Here is a 20,627-nt window from a genome sequence, read left to right on the forward strand (position 1 = left end):
AATGTGAATAATTAAATTGATATGTCATATTAATCTTTGTTTCTGGAGGCAGTTTTTGTTACGTCACCCTCTAATTCCATAGCTGCAATTTATTGTTTATCACTGTTATAATAGCGTGTCCAGAAAATTTATTCACAGAATTCCGAGAGTTCTCTCTAAAGCGCTCCACCACTACAGATCCCGATGCAGGCTTCCTTTAAAAGCACCCAACTATCATGTTAGACGCGCCTTTGATGCTTAACGCTGACGCTTGCACTTGATCAACGTTTCTAACCTTTGCGGAAGGAGCAGACGGAAATTGCCCTGAGTCAAGGTGGTACATGCTGAACTTACAACGCGCACGTGTCGGAGTCGTATCGCAACAACCAATGGTCCAGATAGAGGGTGACAAACTGAGAATAGGGCGGCTGCAATCGATGGAGTCTGAACAGCACAGACGTGCTTCGGAACTCAAAAATCCAGGTTTGTTACCAACTGTCGAAATGCACAATATCATAGGACTGCCGGCTGGTACTAAGAAAACAGACACCGTCATTTTCCAACCTCTCACCTTGACTCTAATTGTCGAAACACAGTTGTTTTCAAAGCGTTCGCTTTCTCTAGGTAGGACAGCCGTTTGATTTTTTTCCTGAATTTAACGATTTCCAACATCTTGATCAAATGAAGAAATCCCTCAAAATGATCACAACTGAATTTTCTCTCAGTAAATCAGATATCAGTTACGGTCTCAATTCTCTCTGAATTTTTAATCATGAGTAAATCTTAATTTAATCTCTGGGGAACTTCGAAATAAAATTAATATCGTGATACCAAGTTCAATGACTCCATCGCTATAAATGGTTCCGGAATATGGGGTTTCTAGATTTTCTAATGGGCTTTCGGGGACGCACACGTGCGCATCTCGACGCACGAATAGCCTTACAATAAGACGATGAAAAGTGATTAAGAAAAAGGCAAACGTCACAAACATATCGTACATATGCGTTCATCGCCAGTTTCAAACCATGTGATCTTACAATAGCAATTAATTTATTTGAATTAAGTCGGAGCATATACTAGCCAGGCGAGTTCATGGCAGACAGGCCTAGAGAGTACTTTTATGGAAGTACTTTTACGTTAGAAAGTGTGTAAGAGGAAAATGGAAACGCTTAACTGCAGACTATAGTGCCTGACAAACTCCTTTGTTCTTCGATGCTTGTCAAATGGCTGACGATTGTATAAGCTGCAAATTTTCTTATAATTTATCTGAAGATTTACACATGATCAAAATGAGAATGCACGAATAACGCTTAATTCATGGATGAGACGATGCGCAGAGAAACACAGTCATTTCGCTATCACCGCGCGAAATCTCGTCTTCCTAGGTATCCGACACCCTTTCACTTTCACCACAAAGTGTGCAATTCAGCTGTTAAAAGTAAAGAAAGGATAATGTTCAGTTCTTCTACATATCTGTGTTACTAAAAAGGTGGATATTTTCTAATCTATAATACGGAATTTAGGAGTATTCGGTAAAAAGTTAAATAAAAAAGCAAATAACATACAAGGAATCCTAAATTAGCGCAATACATGATCGAAACCGAAGCTCTCAACAAGATGTGCACAGAATAAAAATATCTCCGTGACTAATTCAGATGAAAAATGCGGTCTTTTACAGGCTTGAGCAATTATTTTCATGGTAATGACGTAACAATGTTTTCTGCACTTTTTATGATACTCACTCTGGACTAGAAGAGAATATAATAGAAGAAAACGAGTAGATGAAACTCAGTTTTCGTGGACTATTTATCTGTGATGTTTCTGGAAAAAAATGTCTCCTTTTCATATGTTTCAAATTACTTTTTAGTATTATTAATGGAGCTTTCACGTTAAGAATGACCTTCTACACTATTATCTTCGTACAACGGGTTTTTGTTTTGTGAAATACTGACATTTGCGGCTGTAGAGCGAGGATTCCGAACGGGGTATGTGATGCCTTACGAAACAAAAATTAGAGTTTTGCGGCTCATCGTTGTATATCAAGGGCCTGATTGATTGGACGAGGAAATATTAGGAAATCTGCTATGAAGTCTTTAAAGAAACGGTTCACTTTCAAATTGATTTAAGAAAAGCCTGAAGAAGTAAAATCAAAATTTCCAGAAGTTGATGTGACCACTGATTCTCCATAATAAACAGTACAATGTCACAGACTTTGCATTTTCTCTCTAACGCACTAAAGAGACAGGCTGTACCAGTGACAAGTAGGGGACAGAGTAGTGGAGTTTCAGGAATGTCGGTCATCATTTTTAAGTGCTTTGCAATCCACTACTCATCTTCGTTATTAACTTTAATTATATTTCTCTTAACTTGCCCCGTGCAGCCTGCATATTCATAAGAGTGCGTTTCCTATTTTGTGTGTCATAAAAGTAGAGCTCTTCATTGTCGTTTTTGTTACTGTGCTCCTAAACTGATCAGCTACTGATCACTGTGGGTTCACAAATAAATCTGTGTACACTTGATGTGCCTTGTTTTAAAAGAACCTTTTTATCTAGTCAGAGTGGTAGTATAATTACTAGAGTCTAAGTGCTTTGGACTACGTCTGAAAATGCAGTTCGATATTGCTTAAATCATCAATCTTTCGCTTTTTTTCATGGTATTTTTTGTCTTTTTCTGTCTTGTACTAGCCGTTTCTTCTTTATGAATCCGTTAGACCTAATTTCACCTGTTTTGCACGATCTGTCTGCCCCTACGATTTTCGCCCTCTATTGTTCGTGCCAGCGCTAAGTTAACGGTTCTTGGATGGCGCAGGAGATGTCCCTCTAATCTGTCCCTTCCTCTGGTAAAAGTCCTGCACATAATTCTGTACTCACCTGGGTTTTGTTGCCCCCATTCTCTCAACTTAATTTTAACATTCTTTGATAGCACCACACTTCAAATGGGTCCAGTTTCTTTTTCTCCGTTCATTTTCTTTTCACATCTATACAATGCTGTGTTCCAGACGTACATTTTCAGTAACTTCTTCCTCAGTTTCATATCAATCTCTATCATCAGAAGAACTGTTGTATTGGAGAGAGCTTGCTACGCTAGTGATACATTCATTGATGTGGCCTTCCTGTTGTTATGCTTTTACAGGTTTCGTGCTAAGCTTGTCGCTGTCTTCTTTCCAAGCCTTACGATCACTTTCTTCTTTCCAGTAGTATTCTGTGCTAAGTACGCTATCTACTCCTCCTCATGTTTCCTAACTGAGGAGGACCACTTCGTCTGTGAAAGCTAGCTTTGTAGTCTGATCTGCTTGTTATTTCATTCTTCCCTTGAAATTTTATTTCTCTTCCCCCGTGTGGTAGCGTTCTCGCTTCCCGCGCCCGGGTTCCCGGGTTCGATTCCCGGCGGGGTCAGGGATTTTCTCTGCCTCGTGATGACTGGGTGTTGTGTGCTGTCCTTAGGTTAGTTAGGTTTAAGTAGTTCTAAGTTCTAGGGGACTGATGACCATAGACGTTAAGTCCCATAGTGCTCAGAGCCATTTGAACCATTTGATCTCTTCCCCCGTTGCTTCTTCAGTGTACAAGTCGAACAACTGTGATGATAAGCTTGCAACACCTTCACTTATCATTAGTGCCTAAAACGTGATGTGGGCTGAATGAAACTGCCAGACATTTCGCACGCGTGTTGTAGGTGGACGTGGCTACTTCAGACACAAGTTTCGAATGTTCCTTCCACTCACCTGACGTCTTCTATAGCTGTTCCCCTTTCCCAGGAGTTTAACAGGTTTCTTGTCTATTGCCAATGAGAATTCAAATTTTTTTAGGGATATACTGACACTTCGTACTTACCAGAACTACTCTTGCGGGACCTGCACCATTCTTAATCATAATCACTTACAACACTAATCACACACAATTGAAGCAAAATAATATCTGTGCGCACTACCTGGCAAGTGCAGAAGACATGGTCTGACGCCAATGCGTCTTCGCAGAAATACACACCATAGACAGGTATATAATCGATAATAATTCCGATTCGCTGTGACAGAACGGCCATGAAAGTGAATTATTTTTGTTAGTGATTAGTGTAGTTAGCACTCCTGGTAGGGTATAAAACTGGCTTGAGCAATATCAGATGTTGAATGATCGACTGAAGGACGCTGAGATGCCGCGTTATCACCAACTGACAGCCATTTCTTTTCCTCCTCCCTTTCAGGGTGCCTCGCTGTTTCTTTGGCCGGGCTATGTATTTATAAAATTTTCTCCATGCACGTCTACCCTCAGCTCTTTATACTGATTTAATTACCTGATTGGAGCTATGAGCGCGCGTTGTCGACCTTTTTCACCACATACCATCTGTCTGAAGTTGCCCCTTAACATCAGGCCGTTTTGAAGTCTCTGTTCTCAAAAGCTTAGCAATCGGAGACCAGAAAGGCAACGTTTCCTTATGAGGAACAAACGTGGGATGAGGAAACGTATTTGTCAGCCGTTTCACATGGTCGACAAAGCACCTATGTGCGTTATCAGGCGTTATATGTCCCGACCACTGAGTTTATCCCAAACTGCACGGGTGGCTACTTACATTACCATTGGGAGCCGCAAACTTACAGAGGGGTTTCGAAGGGAGCCGCATTTTTTATGGACCAATGATAAAGACCAACGAAGGAACGCTAAGTTGGATTACTGAACTATTTTGTTACACAACAAGAAATTGGGAGTTACATGTGTGATGTGCTTTTTCGAGTGTTTACTTCTGCTGTGAGCTGTTTGAAATCTGGCTGATAATTCGTGAGCGCAGGTCGCATAGTACACTTACAGATAGAACAGATCGATGTCTACATCTGATAAACTTGAGGATTAAGTACAGAAATTCTCACATATAAGTGGTCCCAACAGCAGAGATGCACACTCTCTGGTTTCATGGATACTTTTCTTCTGGAATCTTCTTTCAAAATTGAACAGTTGTACAACAGCAACAGTTCATGTCTTTAGTTCTTCATCCTCTTGAAGTGCCTGTAACTCCAACTATACAGCTGCTAAATAGTTAATAATTTACGGTGAAAGGGGACAGTCATCTTCCACACCGTCAACAACGAAACAATTTTCCAAGCATGAAAATGATGCATTAAGTACCATAAAATCAATAAACCTGATATTTACTCGTATTTATTCAGCGAGGGCAGACATTGTACTCACATATATTTGCACCTGAACGAAAAAGAGGTTTTCAGTAATTTTCTTGAACCATATGAAATGAGCAAATGTTTTAGACTCAAGGTCTTTCCAAAAGAGTCTTAATTTGTTATAAAAGCTCAGTATAGCCTGTGCTAAACCAGAAATAAGGTTTTCTTTCCTTTGTAAATGTATACTTAGTAAATGTTGAACAACACCAGTAAAAATTATGGATCATCAAGCTGAGGGAAATATTTTACTTTTTCTGCAGAAATTGCTGGATTGGATCCAGTAACTGGAAAAATCTGCCTGGAACATTAGTTAGTGATAGCCATCTCACTGAAAAATATCAAGACATATCATCAGAAAATATTTAGACGCTAGGATGTTCTCTATGAAAAATACCGAGGGCAGACAGAAATTCAGGGCCATAAGGCCTCGGTTTTTACCCGTCACAGATGGCGCAACATCGGTAGCAATATTGATAGTCTTACCATTGAGCACTAAGTGTTTTACTAAGCTGCCATCCAGGACTTCTTTAATGTCACGACCTCCAGTAGTGTCCTACAATGTAATAAGCAGTCGTCAAAAGTCGCCTCTCTATCGTATGTCTACATGTGGGCATTTGGTGAACCAGTTTTTGCAGTTTCAGTTCAGGGTCTAAAATAGAAACGACTTGCACAATATTGACCTTTACAAGCTCCCTCTCTGTGTAGGGTTTCCTTGATAATGCGGTATTAAAAACCAAGACGAAGCATGGCCACAACCCTGCTCTTCCCTACAAGTTTTCCTCTTAATGAAGAGAATTTAGCTTTCCTTAACTCAGAACCAAGCGGAAATTCTTTCCTGAAAGTACTTTGTTTAGTGTCAAGATAGCAACCGTTCCTCTCTACATAACGCAATTTCTCCTCCTATCCTTTATTATCACATTGTTCTTTCCATCGTATTTACGCTTTTTAAATAAAACTGTAACTATCAGGATACCAGCAAGAATCACAGATTTATTTGAACAATGTCAGTGCGAGGAGAAACGTAATCACGTTAATAGCAACGAATGTTACAACCTACTGAATAGAGATGGGTCAGTTCGAGTTACCAAACTGGGTTGAGGGGGTTTGCGGCCTTTACAGCGGTTAGCAATCACGGTCGTGAACAGGCTTTCAGCTACCATACTACTGACCAATGACCGTCAAAGTTTATGCTGCGAATTCCGGATGGTTCACAAGTCTATTTTTCAAATTCCTAAACAAAAGACGCAAATTACAACGTGTAGTGCGTTATGCAGTCATAATAGTAAAGAGCCATATGGCTACCTCGAGAGCCGGCCGCGGTAGACGAGTGGTTCTAGGCGCTGCTACGATCGCAGGTTCGAATCCTGCCTCGGTCATGGATGTATGTCATGTCCTTAGGTTACTTAGGTTTAAGTAGTTCTAAGTTCTAGTGGACTGCTGACCTCAGACGTTAAGTCCCATAGTGCTCAGAGCCATTTGAACCATTTGAGCTACCTCAAGATGGACAAATAACCGCAAACATCTATAAGGCATGTTTCAGGTTTTTCACAAGTCTGTCTCCAAGATAGAAAGCTGAAGGTCCAAAAATTGCTCCCTGCGTAGTATCGATCACACGCGTGACTATATACACGGAAGCGCCAAAGAAAAAGTATAGGCACGCGTATTCAAATATAGAGATATGTAAACAGGCAGCATACGGCGTTGGGGTCGGCTACGCCTATATACCACAACAAGTGTCTGGTGCAGTTGTTAGATCGGTTACTGCTGCTACAGTGGCAGGTTATCAACATTTAATTGAGTCTGAACTTGGTGTTGTAGTCGGCATATGAGCGACGGGAAACAGCATCTCCAAGGTAGCGATGAAGTGGGGATTTTCCCGTACGTCCATATCACGAGAGTACAGTGAATATCAGGATTCCGGTATGCGTTACGGCGGATTTGGGCAATTCCAGCAGGAAAATGCTACACTCCACACGTCCATAATTGCTACAAAGTGGCTCCAGGAACATTATTGAGTATCCAGAATGAGATTTTCACTCTGCAGAGGAGTGTGCGCTCATATGAAACTTCCTGGCAGATTAAAACCGTGTGTCTGACAGAGACTCGAACTCGGGACCTTTGCCTTTCGCGGGAAAGTGCTCTACAAACTGAGCTTCCGAAGCACGACTCAGGCCCGGTCCTCACAGCCTTACTTCTGCCAGTATCTCGTCTCCTACCTTCCAAACTTTACAGACGCTCTCCTGCGAACCTTGCAGAACTATCACTCCTGAAAGAAAGGATACTGCGGAGACATGGCTTAGCCACAGCCTGGGGGATGTTTCCAGAATGAGATTTTCACTCTGCAGAACTAAAGCTGTGGGGACCGGGCGTGAGTCGTGCTTCGGAAGCTCAGTTTGTAGAGCTCTTGCCCGCGAAAGGCAAAGCTCGCAAGATAGAGTCACGGTCGGGCACACAGTTTTAATCTGCCAGGAAGTTTCATTATTGAGTGTATCTGCGATGCGTTGCATCAGAAGAGATCTGCACCCCCTCGTACTTTTACGGGTTTATGGACAGCTCTGCAGGATTCATGGTGTCAATTCCCTCCAGCACTACTTCAGACATTAGTAGAGTCGATGCCAGGTCGCGTTGCGGTATTTCTGCGTGCCCGCGCGATCCCTAAACGATATTAGGTTGGTGAACCAGTTTTTTGCCTCTTCAGTTATTTAATCGCCAACTGGGAAACCGCGAAGCTCGTGTTGGTTAACTGAATCGTAATCTGCGCAGGCGGGAAATAGAGAAAGGCGTTGAATGTTATATCAGTTTTTTCGTCCCTGCTCCGTTTAACTCGGTACGAACTCGGTTTACACAGACTTTCAACTCGGTGAATTCGGAGTGGCGTAAACCCGAGTTGCCCCGCTGCTATTACTGACTGCCGCACCTCCATCCGTGCTCTTACATGGCCAGTGTGGTGCGAATTAGCATTGACAAACTGACAAGAAGGTTACACTGTTGGAGTTTGAACATGGAAGTTCCTTTGCATTAAACTGCGCCCACACCGGCCACGCCGCGCTCCAAACCGCACCGCGCATCGACGAGTAAGTTCCTCGCAGTGTTCGAACGTCGAAATCGTTCGTTAGTGCGAGGTTCTGTTTGGACGGCGTTACTCTTTTTCCATTTTTAATGACGAGGTTGCGCACACACTGGAACATTGTTGCGTACCTACGAACGCTCTACTGCAATCTGCGCTGCTCTGCGCCATTCAGCGCTTCTCTGCACCTCACGTTTGTGCGGCTTTATGCAAGTGTGTATCTTTTTTTTAACTTTTTAAGATTTTTTTACTTTTATACTTCATTTATTTACATACTTTATTTCAAGTGCTGTAACAGACTCAAGCAAGAGCCTTTTTGTGGTCATTCCTGCCAGATTGAATAAAATTACGATTTCCCAATCCGCATTATTTGGCTGAAATAACTTTCTCCCAAAAGAACAAACGTCATGTTTCAGATTAGGCAGCTCATCCCAGGGCCAGTTACCCAAAAATATCACAGGCACCAACCCAGCCGGAAATCTTTCGAATACTAACTTGGCTAGTTAGAGATTCAAGGTTTCTTACTTCCACATGACCTTGTTTGATTATTCTTCGTTGTTTAGAATTAATATGCTAAGGATTTTTAACATCTAATTCCACATTATATTGTCGAAGTTATTCTATAGGCCCACAAATTAGATATACGTTGGTTGGAACTTAAATAGTGGCAATACTGCTGTGGAGACACAATGCAATGGAATCTACTATTGTCGCTGATAACACACGTTGTTGACATACCTACCTTACCTCCGAGAAATGGACTCGCCCGTCCACGTCACCGGCGTGCACACAATCGAGGGAAACATAGTCACTTGTGAGCGAGCGGTCTAACGTAGTGGTGTCACTATGTTTTCGAAACAGGAACAATGGAGTAGGATCAAGACTGAACGTGCCAGAGGTCGTACAGCACGACAGTGTCATCAAGGACTTCAGGAGGCGTGCGGGGAATCGGCGTTGCCGTACAGAACAGTGGCACACTGGGTAAAAGCCTTCAACGAAGGTCGGTAAACTGTGGCAGACATGCATAGGGCAGGTCGTCCTCGCGTCTCTGAAGAAGAAGTGCATGTTGTTGCACCGTTAGTGGACAGTGATAGACGCCATACCATTCGTGAGCTCGCCCACGAAACCGGATTAGCGCATACGACTGTGCTTAGCATCCTGAAGGAACGCCTGGGCATGCGAAAAATTGCATCACGATGGGTTCCGCATGATTTGACGGAAATGCAGAAATGGATGCGTTACGACGCTGCTCAGACGCACTTGGGAGCGCTATGAGCGCGAAGGAGAGGCTTTCTTACGCCGTATCGTAACACTGGATGAGACATGGGCCACGTCATACGAGCAAAAACTGAAACGCCAGTCCAACGAATGGCGTCATTATGGGTCACTGCGAAAGTCGAAAGTGCGTCAGAGCCCCAGTATGGTAAAAGTTATGGTGATTCTCGTGTACGACTGAAATGCTATTCTCCTAACGCATTACGTTCCTCCACGGCAGACCGTCAGTCCACAGTATTACAGTTCGTTTCTGGAGCATAACCTGCGATCAGCTTTGTGAAAGAAGCGGAGACATTTTCTGACCAAATCACTCATCATACACTCCTGGAAATGGAAAAAAGAACACATTGACACCGGTGTGTCAGACCCACCATACTTGCTCCGGACACTGCAAGAGGGCTGTACAAGCAATGATCACACGCACGGCACAGCGGACACACCAGGAACCGCGGTGTTGGTCGTCGAATGGCGCTAGCTGCGCAGCATTTGTGCACCGCCGACGTCAGTGTCAGCCAGTTTGCCGTGGCATACGGAGCTCTATCGCAGTCTTTAACACTGGTAGCATGCCGCGACAGCGTGGACGTGAACCGTATGTGCAGTTGACGGACTTTGAGCGAGGGCGTATAGTGGGCATGCGGGAGGCCGGGTGGACGTACCGCCGAATTGCTCAACACGTGGGGCGTGAGGTCTCCACAGTACATCGATGTTGTCGCCAGTGGTCGGCGGAAGGTGCACGCGCCCGTCGACCTGGGACCGGACCGCAGCGACGCACGGATGCACGCCAAGACCGTAGGATCCTACGCAGTGCCGTAGGGGACCGCACCGCCACTTCCCAGCAAATTAGGGACACTGTTGATCCTGGGGTATCGGCGAGGACCATTCGCAACCGTCTCCATGAAGCTGGGCTACGGTCCCGCACACCGTTAGGCCGTCTTCCGCTCACGCCCCAACATCGTGCAGCCCGCCTCCAGTGGTGTCGCGACAGGCGTGAATGGAGGGACGAATGGAGATGTGTCGTCTTCAGCGATGAGAGTCGCTTCTGCCTTGGTGCCAATGATGGCCGTATGCGTGTTTGGCGCCGTGCAGGTGAGCGCCACAATCAGGACTGCATACGACCGAGGCACACAGGGCCAACACCCGGCATCATGGTGTGGGGAGCGATCTCCTACACTGGCCGTACACCACTGGTGATCGTCGAGGGGACACTGAATAGTGCACGGTACATCCAAACCGTCATCGAACCCATCGTTCTACCATTCCTAGACCGGCAAGGGAACTTGCTGTTCCAACAGGACAATGCACGTCCGCATGTATCCCGTGCCACCCAACGTGCTCTAGAAGGTGTAAGTCAACTACCCTGACCAGCAAGATCTCCGGATCTGTCCCCCATTGAGCATGTTTGGGACTGGATGAAGCGTCGTCTCACGCGGTCTGCACGTCCAGCACGAACGCTGGTCCAACTGAGGCGCCAGGTGGAAATGGCATGGCAAGCCGTTCCACAGGACTACATCCAGCATCTCTACGATCGTCTCCATGGGAGAATAGCAGCCTGCATTGCTGCGAAAGGTGGATATACACTGTACTAGTGCCGACATTGTGCATGTTCTGTTGCCTGTGTCTATGTGCTTGTGGTTCTGTCAGTGTGATCATGTGATGTATCTGACCCCAGGAATGTGTCAATAAAGTTTCCCCTTCCTGGGACAATGAATTCACGGTGTTCTTACTTCAATTTCCAGGTGTGTATATGCGCGGGCGCATAAAGCGCAAGCTGTGACTGCTCTGTTCAGCCGATGGGACTGGGTAATATTATACCATCCACCATACTCCCCGGACTTAAGTCCTTGTGACTTTGATTTAACTCCAAATATGAAGGAACCACTTCTTGGCATTCGCTTCAGAACTGTTTCAGAGATTCGACAGGCATTAGACCGCTCCATTCGCACCATCAACAAAACAGGCTCTGCTAACGGTATACTACGCCTTCCACATCGCTGTCAACGGGTTCTACACTACGCTGGTGACTACTTTGAAGTACAGTAACAGGTAACAAACATGCAACTCTTTCGTATCGGTTATGAAAAAATAGTTGCCACTATTTAAGTTCCAACCCTCGTAAAATAAATTAAACTCGTGCAGGTACTCACGCGGGAGTCACGAAATCCGTGTTGACTATGTGTTAATAGACCGTTCTCCTAGTTGTAAGTCATAATGTTCGAACACAATATATGTTCCAAAATCCGGCTGTATATCGACCTTAATGATATGAGCCTGTAATTTAGTGGATTACTCCTACTACCTTTCTTGAATATTGGTTTGACCTGTCCAACTTTCCATTCTTTGGGTACGCATCTTTCGTCGAGCGAGCGGTTGTATATGATTGTTAAGTATGGAGCTGTTACATCAGCCTCCTCTGAAAGGAGCCTACTTAGTATACAATCAGGACCGGAAGACTTGGTTCTATTAAGTGATTTAAGTTGCTTCACTACTCTGAGGATGTCTACGTCCGGGCTACTCATGATGGCAGCTGTGCTTGATTCTATTTCTGGAATATTAACTTTGCATTCTGTGGTGAAGGAATTTCAGAAAGCTGTGTTTAGTAACTGCTTTGGCAGCACTACCGTCGATAGGATTTCCGTTGCTACAGCGCAGTGAAACTATTGATTGTCTTGCCGCTAGAATACTATACACACGACCAGAATCACTTTGGATTTTAAGCCAGGTATCGAGACAAAATTTAGAGGTATAAACTATTATGAGCATCCCGCATTGCAGTCCGCGCTAAAGTTCGAGGTTCTGTCAGAGATCACCAATCTTGGCGATTTTGCGTTCGCTTAAATTTGGCATGCTTTTATCTTGGGTCTGCAACAGTGTTCTGATCTGTTTTGTGTACCATTTAATCTATTCGGTGTAAATCTCTCAGTTGCTGTCGATTCTATTTCTTTGAACTAAAGTCACAACCGGTCTATACTTACATTCTTAATTTGGAAGGGATGGAGATCGCCTCTCAGAAATGCGTCAAGTGAATTTTTATATGCTTTTTTGAATAGATATATTTTTAATTGATTTTTGGTGTATTTAGGAGTTACGGTATTTGTTCTCGATACGACAACCCTATGTTCACTAATCCCTGTATCCGGTTTGAAGCTCCTTATTATCTCAAGATTGGCCGGCCGCGGTGGTCTAGCGGTTCTGGCGCTGCAGTCCGGAACCGCGGGACTGCTACGGTCGCAGGTTCGAATCCTGCCTCGGGCATGGGTGTGTGTGATGTCCTTAGGTTAGTTAGGTTTAAGTAGTTCTAAGTTCTAGGGGACTTATGACCTAAGATGTTGAGTCCCATAGTGCTCAGAGCCATTTGAACCATTTTGAACCTCAAGATTGCTAAGAACACAACTCTGTTTTCACAGCCTTTTACTGTTCGAGTGGCTCATGAACTGATTGCTCCAAATAATTTTCAGAGAACGCGTTTAGAAAATTTTTGATGATGTGTTACTCGTACCTCCGGATTTAACCATGTATTGTCGCCAACACATCACCACTGACTATAGCTCTAAGGGCCGGATACGTATCTGAAATTTGGCTCAAGTTTTCTTTGAAACTTTCAGCAACTGTATCATCTGAGATGGAAGGTTCATTCCCGATGCAAGAATGACCTCTACCCATACTGGCTCACAGGAGCTATTTACTTCAATTACGCAACAAAGGTTCCACCGCCAACTGTACTTAGCCTATCCTTTCTGAACACCGTTAGATTCTTCGAAAAAATTTCAGATGAACTTATATCCGGCTTTAGACAGCTTGCAGTGCCTACAGTGATTTGAGTATCAGTGCTTTCTATTACCGCTTCGAGCTCTGGTACTTTCTCAACACAGCTACGACAATTAACAATTGTTACACTGATGGTTCCTGGATGTACGTTCTTACTGTTTTCGACCTTCACCATTTGAGTGTGAAGGCGTTTCTGTGTCTCCCCGAGGCCTCTAACCTAAAAAATCGCCCAGTCCATGCCACACGCTCCCTGCTACCCTTGCAGTGGCCCCTCTGTGTAGTGGGCTCCTCAGCTGTTTAGCGCAAATCGAGGAATCTACAGCTTATACGGTCGCAGAATCACAAAGCCTCTGATTCAGACCTTCGACTCGGCTCTATTCCAGAGGTCCACAATCGCACAATCGGCTTTCATCTCACACTTCTGCTCGAAACCAGAGAGAACGTCTTTCGATCCAAAATGACACACATCATTAGTACCAGCATGAACCACTACCTGCAGCTGGCTGCACCCTGTGTTCTTCATGAGAGCTGGAAGAAGCCTTTCCACGTCTCGAGTTACTCCGCTCAGTAAGCACACGGACTGCACATTGGCTTTCTTCCCCTCCTTGGCAGCCATGCTCCTAAGGGGTCCCATAACGCGCCTAACATTGGAGCTCCCAGCTACCAAAAATCCCATCCTCAGTGGTTGACTGGAACTTGCAGTCTGAGAGGTTTCCTCTGTAACACGGCAAGAGACTGTATCTGGCTGAGGGGCATTGTGAGCTGGAGATAGATCCTGGAACCTGTCTGACTAACCAGGGGGGGACTTCTGTTCAGCCCCCTGGGAAGTCTCTTGCAGCCTGCCACGCCCCGAGGCAGCCTCCCACTCGACCATAGAAGGGTGGGCAACCACGATGGGAGAACTAACTAGGCTGACCCCGGGTGTGGACAGATCGGCGGATTTATAGGTCACGCTGGGCGTCCGTCGGGTCCCCACGAAGGTCCACAACACTGATGCTCATCCACCACAGCCTCCAGCTTGCAAAAATGGTTCAAATGGCTCTGAGCACTATGGGACTCAACTGCTGAGGTCATCAGTCCCCTAGAACTTAGAACTACTTAAACCTAACTAACCTAAGGACATCACACACATCCATGCCCGAGGCAGGATTCGAACCTGCGACCGTAGTGGTCGCGCGGTTCCAGACTGTAGCGGCTAGAACCGCTCGGCCACACCGGCCGGCCCTCCAGCTTGCAAACCGAAGTCAACACAAACTGGAGCTGCGAGCGAACTATCACCAACTCAGCTCGCATCTGCATACAGTAATCACAGTCTCTTCCACACTAAGGATGGTGGAAAACTACACTACGCAGACAAACAAACGACTATCCACACACAATAGACAATTAGTGTAGACATCGACAAAAAAGCAGCAATTGTGTCTAATAAAATAGATTAACGTGCAAACATTCAAAAATTAAACTACCAAAGCACACTGAGCCGTGTGCGGCTCGCGTTGATGCCGTTCATAGCTTGGCATATTGTAATAGCGATAGTACCATCTCGTTTTTCTAGTGTGTTCATTGGCGCCACTACGTTTGCTCTCGTTGTCTGTCCGTGAGTAGCAGCTTGGCTCTGAGCACTCTGGGACTTAACGTCTATGGCCATCAGTCCCCTAGAACTTAGAACTGCTTAAACCTAACTAACCTAAGGACATCACACAACACCCAGTCATCACAAGGCAGAGGAAATCCCTGACCCCGCCGGGAATCGAACCCGGGCGCGGGAAGCGAGCACGCTACCGCATGACCACGAGCTGCGAGTAGCAGCACCAGCGCTTATCGATAGAGCGTACTGCGGTACAGTCTTTGGAGCGGCCTCTAGTATTTCCGGGTAGTCGTGTGTGCTGCGAGATGAGTTGGGACGGAGCAGCAGTGGGGACTGGACAGCCAGTACGCTGGTGACACACGCGCACTGTTCGACGGAAGGATGTGGTCGTGACAGTGCACGACCACGTCAAGGACCGTATTCAGTTAGTTGAATGGACCGTCATATTCGAGTAGTGCAACTTTCACCTGTGTGTGTGTGTGTGTGTGTGTCCTCCCGTCGAAGTGTCCTCATGGCAATAAGTTGTCAGTTTCCGTGCCTGACTTGAGTGGGGACGACCGGTGGTTGGTCTTTTGGTCGATCGTCGCTGCGGACGACGTGCATTTCGTTTGCCGACCGCTTCTGGAGCCTCTGTGTTTATGCCGACTTACAATTCGTCCGTGTTGTTCCACAGTGACTCCTTTTAATATTGTGATTTGTTGGTGTAATTGTTTTACCGGATCCGTGTGTGTGTCTTGTGGTTTAGAATGAGGAGTTATTTTAATGCTGTCTGCGTACTGGATTTGGTGAGGAGTTCCCTAAAAAGGTTCCATCGTTGTACCGGTGATTGGACGTTAGGTGGATTGGTTGGTCGGTCGGTCGGCGCTTTAGCTACCCCTAGTGCGAGTTGCCATTATGTTACGTGAGTACAACTCTTGGCTGCCTGTCTCACCGCTTATAAAGCTGTAGTCACCTTCCTCAGGTCGATCCAGGGAGCACTGTCTTGGATCACTCCGTCTTATTTGGACAAGTTGTCATAATTGTTTAAAATTTACCCTAATTTTTAACATGTTATTGCCTTCCTCACTTTTAATTCCGGCCTTTAGCCGTTAATTGTTTGTAACACTGCTTGTGGCCCTCAGCCGACAAATTATTTTCAATTTCCTTGTAATAAGGCCTGCACTCGTTACTATAGCCTGTTACAGTTCGTTAAAATTGTTTTAGAAAGGTTTTAGTATTTCAACATGCTACTGCCTTCCTTACTCGTAATTCCGGCCTTCAGCCGTTGAGTATTCTGAAAATTGCTTGCCTTCAGCCCCCAACAATTTTGAATCCTTTCATAATCAGGCCTTCAGCCGTTAATTATTTGTAACATTGCTTGTGGCCTTCAGCCGACAAATAACTTTCAATCCTGTTTTAGTTAGGCCTTCAGCCGTTACTATAGCTTGTTACAAGTTTTTAAGATTATTACAAAGGTTTCTAGTATTTTTAAAGTGTAATTATATACCGTATTGGTAATTCAGGCCTTTCTTCAGCCCTTGTGTGTTCTGACATTGCTTGTGGCCTTCAGTCCACGAATAACTTTCAACCTTCTTAATCAGGCCTTCAGCCGTTGATTGTGTGTAACATTGTTTGTGGCTTTCAGACGACTATAACTTCCAATGTAGTAAAATCTTAAAAATGATTATTGTTTTTAAAAAAAATAAAGTTTATATGTTTTCTATGCAACCAGCGGTAACTGATTAAGCCCTGTCCACACCTTTTCCTGCTTTTCATAAGCCCCACGTCTCACACACAGATGAAACTATATAATTCGCTTCTGGTTAGAAACTTGTAAAATGTCGCAAAATCGTTTACTTCTCTGTTCCTGTTTGTGTCTTGGCCGGTTGCTGCTGCTGCCGCTGCTGGTGATGGAAATCAGTGCCGTCTCTACGGGTGAGTCAAACTGTGCGACAGCTCGGGGCAGCTGGTTTTTGGGGGAGGCAAAAAAAAAGGTTCAAATGGCTCTGAGCACTATGCGACTGAACTTCTGAGGTCATTAGTCACCTAGAACTTAGAACTAATTAAACCTGACGAACCTAAGGACATCACACACATCCATGCCCGAGGCAGGATTCGAACATGCGACCGTAGCGTTCCCTCGGTTCCAGACTGTAGCGGCTACAACCGCTCGGCCACTCCGGCCGGCGGAAGGCAAAATCTTAAATTTTAATATGGTTCAAAAGGACGAATTATAGAAGACTATGATATTTTTATATAGATGATGAAGTGGTAGAATATATTGTAAACAGAGATGGTTCTCAAACTTCACTGTCTTGCTGGAAGGTGTCTACCCTATTGTGAAACTGATGAGAAAGGAAGCGCTGTAGTTGGTCTCTTTGGTTGCGTCTTTGAAAATAGCAAAGATCGTAAGTGGCAGTGATGGTAACACTGTTTCTAACATGCTACTACACGACACCTGAAATGTATTTACATCAGCATGAAAGCCCCTAAAGATCCGAAAAGCTTTGTAATAAAGAAATAATGATAAGTGTCGTCATATGATAACCTAGCAGTTCCTTAAAAACATCTAAGAGTGTCGCTGAGAAAAACACTTTGTAAAAAATAGAGAAAGAACAACGAAAATATGCTGTGCCCGCCACATGCCATAGTCTTCTGATTAGAGACCTGATTAATGGGCGTTAACGTGGAAAGATGTATGTCATAATTCCCCACCACTCCGTCTCCTTTGGGTATGCCATTAGTACCATTCACATTGCTCTTTTTCTTCTCACTGCCCTCTAAACCATTTTTTCTACTCTGTTAGTAACTTATTTTAAGTTTTGCCTCATTCTTTTTCTTCTCGGCGCTGAAGCCATTATTAATACATGTTAAAATTTAAGATTATACACTAAGAAACTGTCAAACTTTATTTTGTGGCTGAGGCAACTAAAATGCACGAAGTGTTTACTCAGTTTCGTCGTATTACAAACTGCTTGCGTGCTAACATCTTTATTTAGCATGCAACTGCTAGCTTTCGCTACAACAAATAAAGGTACTTTCAGAACAGCTTGTTGTGATCCATACATGTCGGAAAGCACGTCTTCTCGATATTCGACGACAGCCGTATGTCCTGTGTGTACTCCGGATGCACAAAATAGGAACCGGCTATTTATAAACTTTATTGTAACAAATAAAGAATTTCTATGTACGTTACTCGCTGTCTTGTGACCATCAGCTTTGTACAGCAGAAGCGACGACGTCTTCTTCGATAAGGCGGTGCACAACTGTGCTGGTTGCTACACGTCTCATACCGCACGCTCCCATCTGTTCAGGGAACAAGGGAATATGAACAGATTTTCGTTGTATATAGTACTCCTAAGTCGCACAACTTAATTTGGTTGCATAATTAGTGCTTATACTATAAACGTTTCACTTCTGTTTTAGTGACCAGTGTCCCATTATCTAGACTACCTCCGGTCTTGAAGACGTATTCACCTCAAAAAGACATATGAGTAAATATGGTATGTAAAAATAAGATGTGATGAATGCATCATACCGTGGAAGAGATTGCCTATGAATATGCAATGGGGAGCAGGAGGGGGAGGGGAAGAGTGACTGAGGGGGAGGGGTGGCGCTTTAAAATTTCGCAGGGGATGGCAAAATCCGTGGAGCCAGTCCTGATGGAAATACCTCTGATGCCTATCTTTGTGTTCGTACAATTAACATTCTTCTCGAAGATAAGAATCTGATTTTCAACCTTTTCCAGACAGTAAATTTTCCCGAACAGCCACATTTTCTCTTTTCGTTATCAGTTCCCTGCCAGGGGAAAGTTTCAGTGAGATCCTTCACCTCTTCCGGGAATTCACCTTGACACGCTACACGCCGGCAATGATCTGCCTGTTCTTTCGCAGCCATGCCACAGAAATCATCTGGCGATTAAGCAAGAAATTACAACTCCGTGAAGCGGTACGGCCGTGAAATCCGGCATCTGTGCGTTTGAGTTGAGTGCGGAAGTCTGCAGTCACGGAACAGGCCGGTTTAATTTCGTCTGAAGGACGGCAGCCTGCTGCGTGGCGTGGCGGCGGCGGCTCAATAGCCCGGAGCCATAGCGCTCACTGCGGTCTCACGCGCGGGACTGCACTACTTTGCTCTGATTTGCTTACCTCGTATGGGACAAAATCACTTTTGAAACAACCAGGAAACCGCTTGCTTATTTGGAAGCTATATGTGCACTTTGAGGGCTCAGTGCTGTTTTTATAAGGAGGGCATTAGTGAAAACAATAGCAGCGAACCAAAAGGTGAGCAAGTTGAATCGTGGAGTTCAGCATGTGCATCTCAGACTGCACAACTACTCAGCAATTCACAAATACCTGGCCGGCCGCGGTGGTCTAGCGGTTCTGGCGCTGCAGTCCGGAACCGCGGGACTGCTACGGTCGCAGGTTCAAATCCTGCCTCGGGCATGGGTGTGTGTGATGTCCTTAGGTTAGTTAGGTTTAAGTAGTTCTAAGTTCTCGGGGACTTATGACCTAAGATGTTGAGTCCCATAGTGCTCAGAGCCATTTGAACCATTTTTGAACAAATACCTGGCAGGGGGTTCACCCAACCATCTTCAACATATTTCTCTACCGAACTGCGCGCGGGAAAAACGAGCACTTAAATCTTTCGGTGCGAGCTCTGATTTCTCTTATTTTATCTACATCTACATCTGTATGGTTACTCTGCAATTCACACCTAAGTGCCTGGCAGAAGGTTCATCGAACCATTTTCATACTTCCTCTCTACCATTCCACTCTCGAATGGCGCGTTTGAAAAAGGATCACGTAAATCTTTCCGTTCGAGCTCTGATTTTTCATATTGTATTACGATGATCATTTCTCCCTACGTAGGCGAGTGTCAACAAAATATTTTCTCATTCGGAAGAGAAAGTTGGTGATTGAAATTTCGTAAATACATCTCGCCGCAAAGAAAACTGCCTTTGTTTCAGTGACTGCCAACCCAACTCTCGTATTATATCAGTGACACTCTCATCCCTATTGCGCGATAACACGAAACGAACTGCCCTTCTTTGCACTTTTTCGATGTCCTCCGTCAATCCTACCTGGTAAGGATCCCACACCGCGTAGCAATATTCCAGCAGAGGACGGAAAACTTTAATGTAGGCTGTTTCTTTAGTGGGTTTGTCCCATTTTCCGAGTGTTGTGCCAACAAAGTGCAGTCTTTGTTTCGCCTTCCCCACAATATTATCGATGTGGTCTTTCCAATTTAAGTTGCTCGTAATGGTAATTGCTAGGTATTTAGTCGAATTGACATCCCTTAGATTTGTACGATTTATCGTATACCCAAAATTTATCGGATTTCTGTTAGTACCCATGTGGATGAACTCGCACTTTTCTTTGTTTAGTGCCAATTGCCACTTTTCGCACCATACAGAAATTCTCTCTAGATCATTTTTTAATTGGAATTGATGGTCTGACGGTTTTACTAGACGGTAAATTACATCGTCATCTGCAAAGAATCTAAGGGGACTGCACAGATTATCATCTAGATCATTTACGTAAATCAGGAACAAAAAAGAATGGCTCTGAGCACTATGGGACTTAACTTCTGATGTCATCAGTCCCCTAGAACTTAGAACTACTTAAACCTAACTAATCTAAGGAAATCACACACATCCATGCCCGAAGCAGGATTCGAACCTGCGACCGGAGCGGTCGCGCGGTTCCAGACTGTAACGCCTAGAACCGCTCGGCAAATCAGGAACAGAAAGGGGCTATGACACTACCTTGCGGAACGCCAGATATCACTTCTGTTCTACTCGATGATTTAGC

The sequence above is a fragment of the Schistocerca cancellata genome, chromosome 9 (assembly GCF_023864275.1).
Source record: "Schistocerca cancellata isolate TAMUIC-IGC-003103 chromosome 9, iqSchCanc2.1, whole genome shotgun sequence".
NCBI classification, from domain to species: Eukaryota; Metazoa; Arthropoda; class Insecta; order Orthoptera; family Acrididae; genus Schistocerca; species Schistocerca cancellata.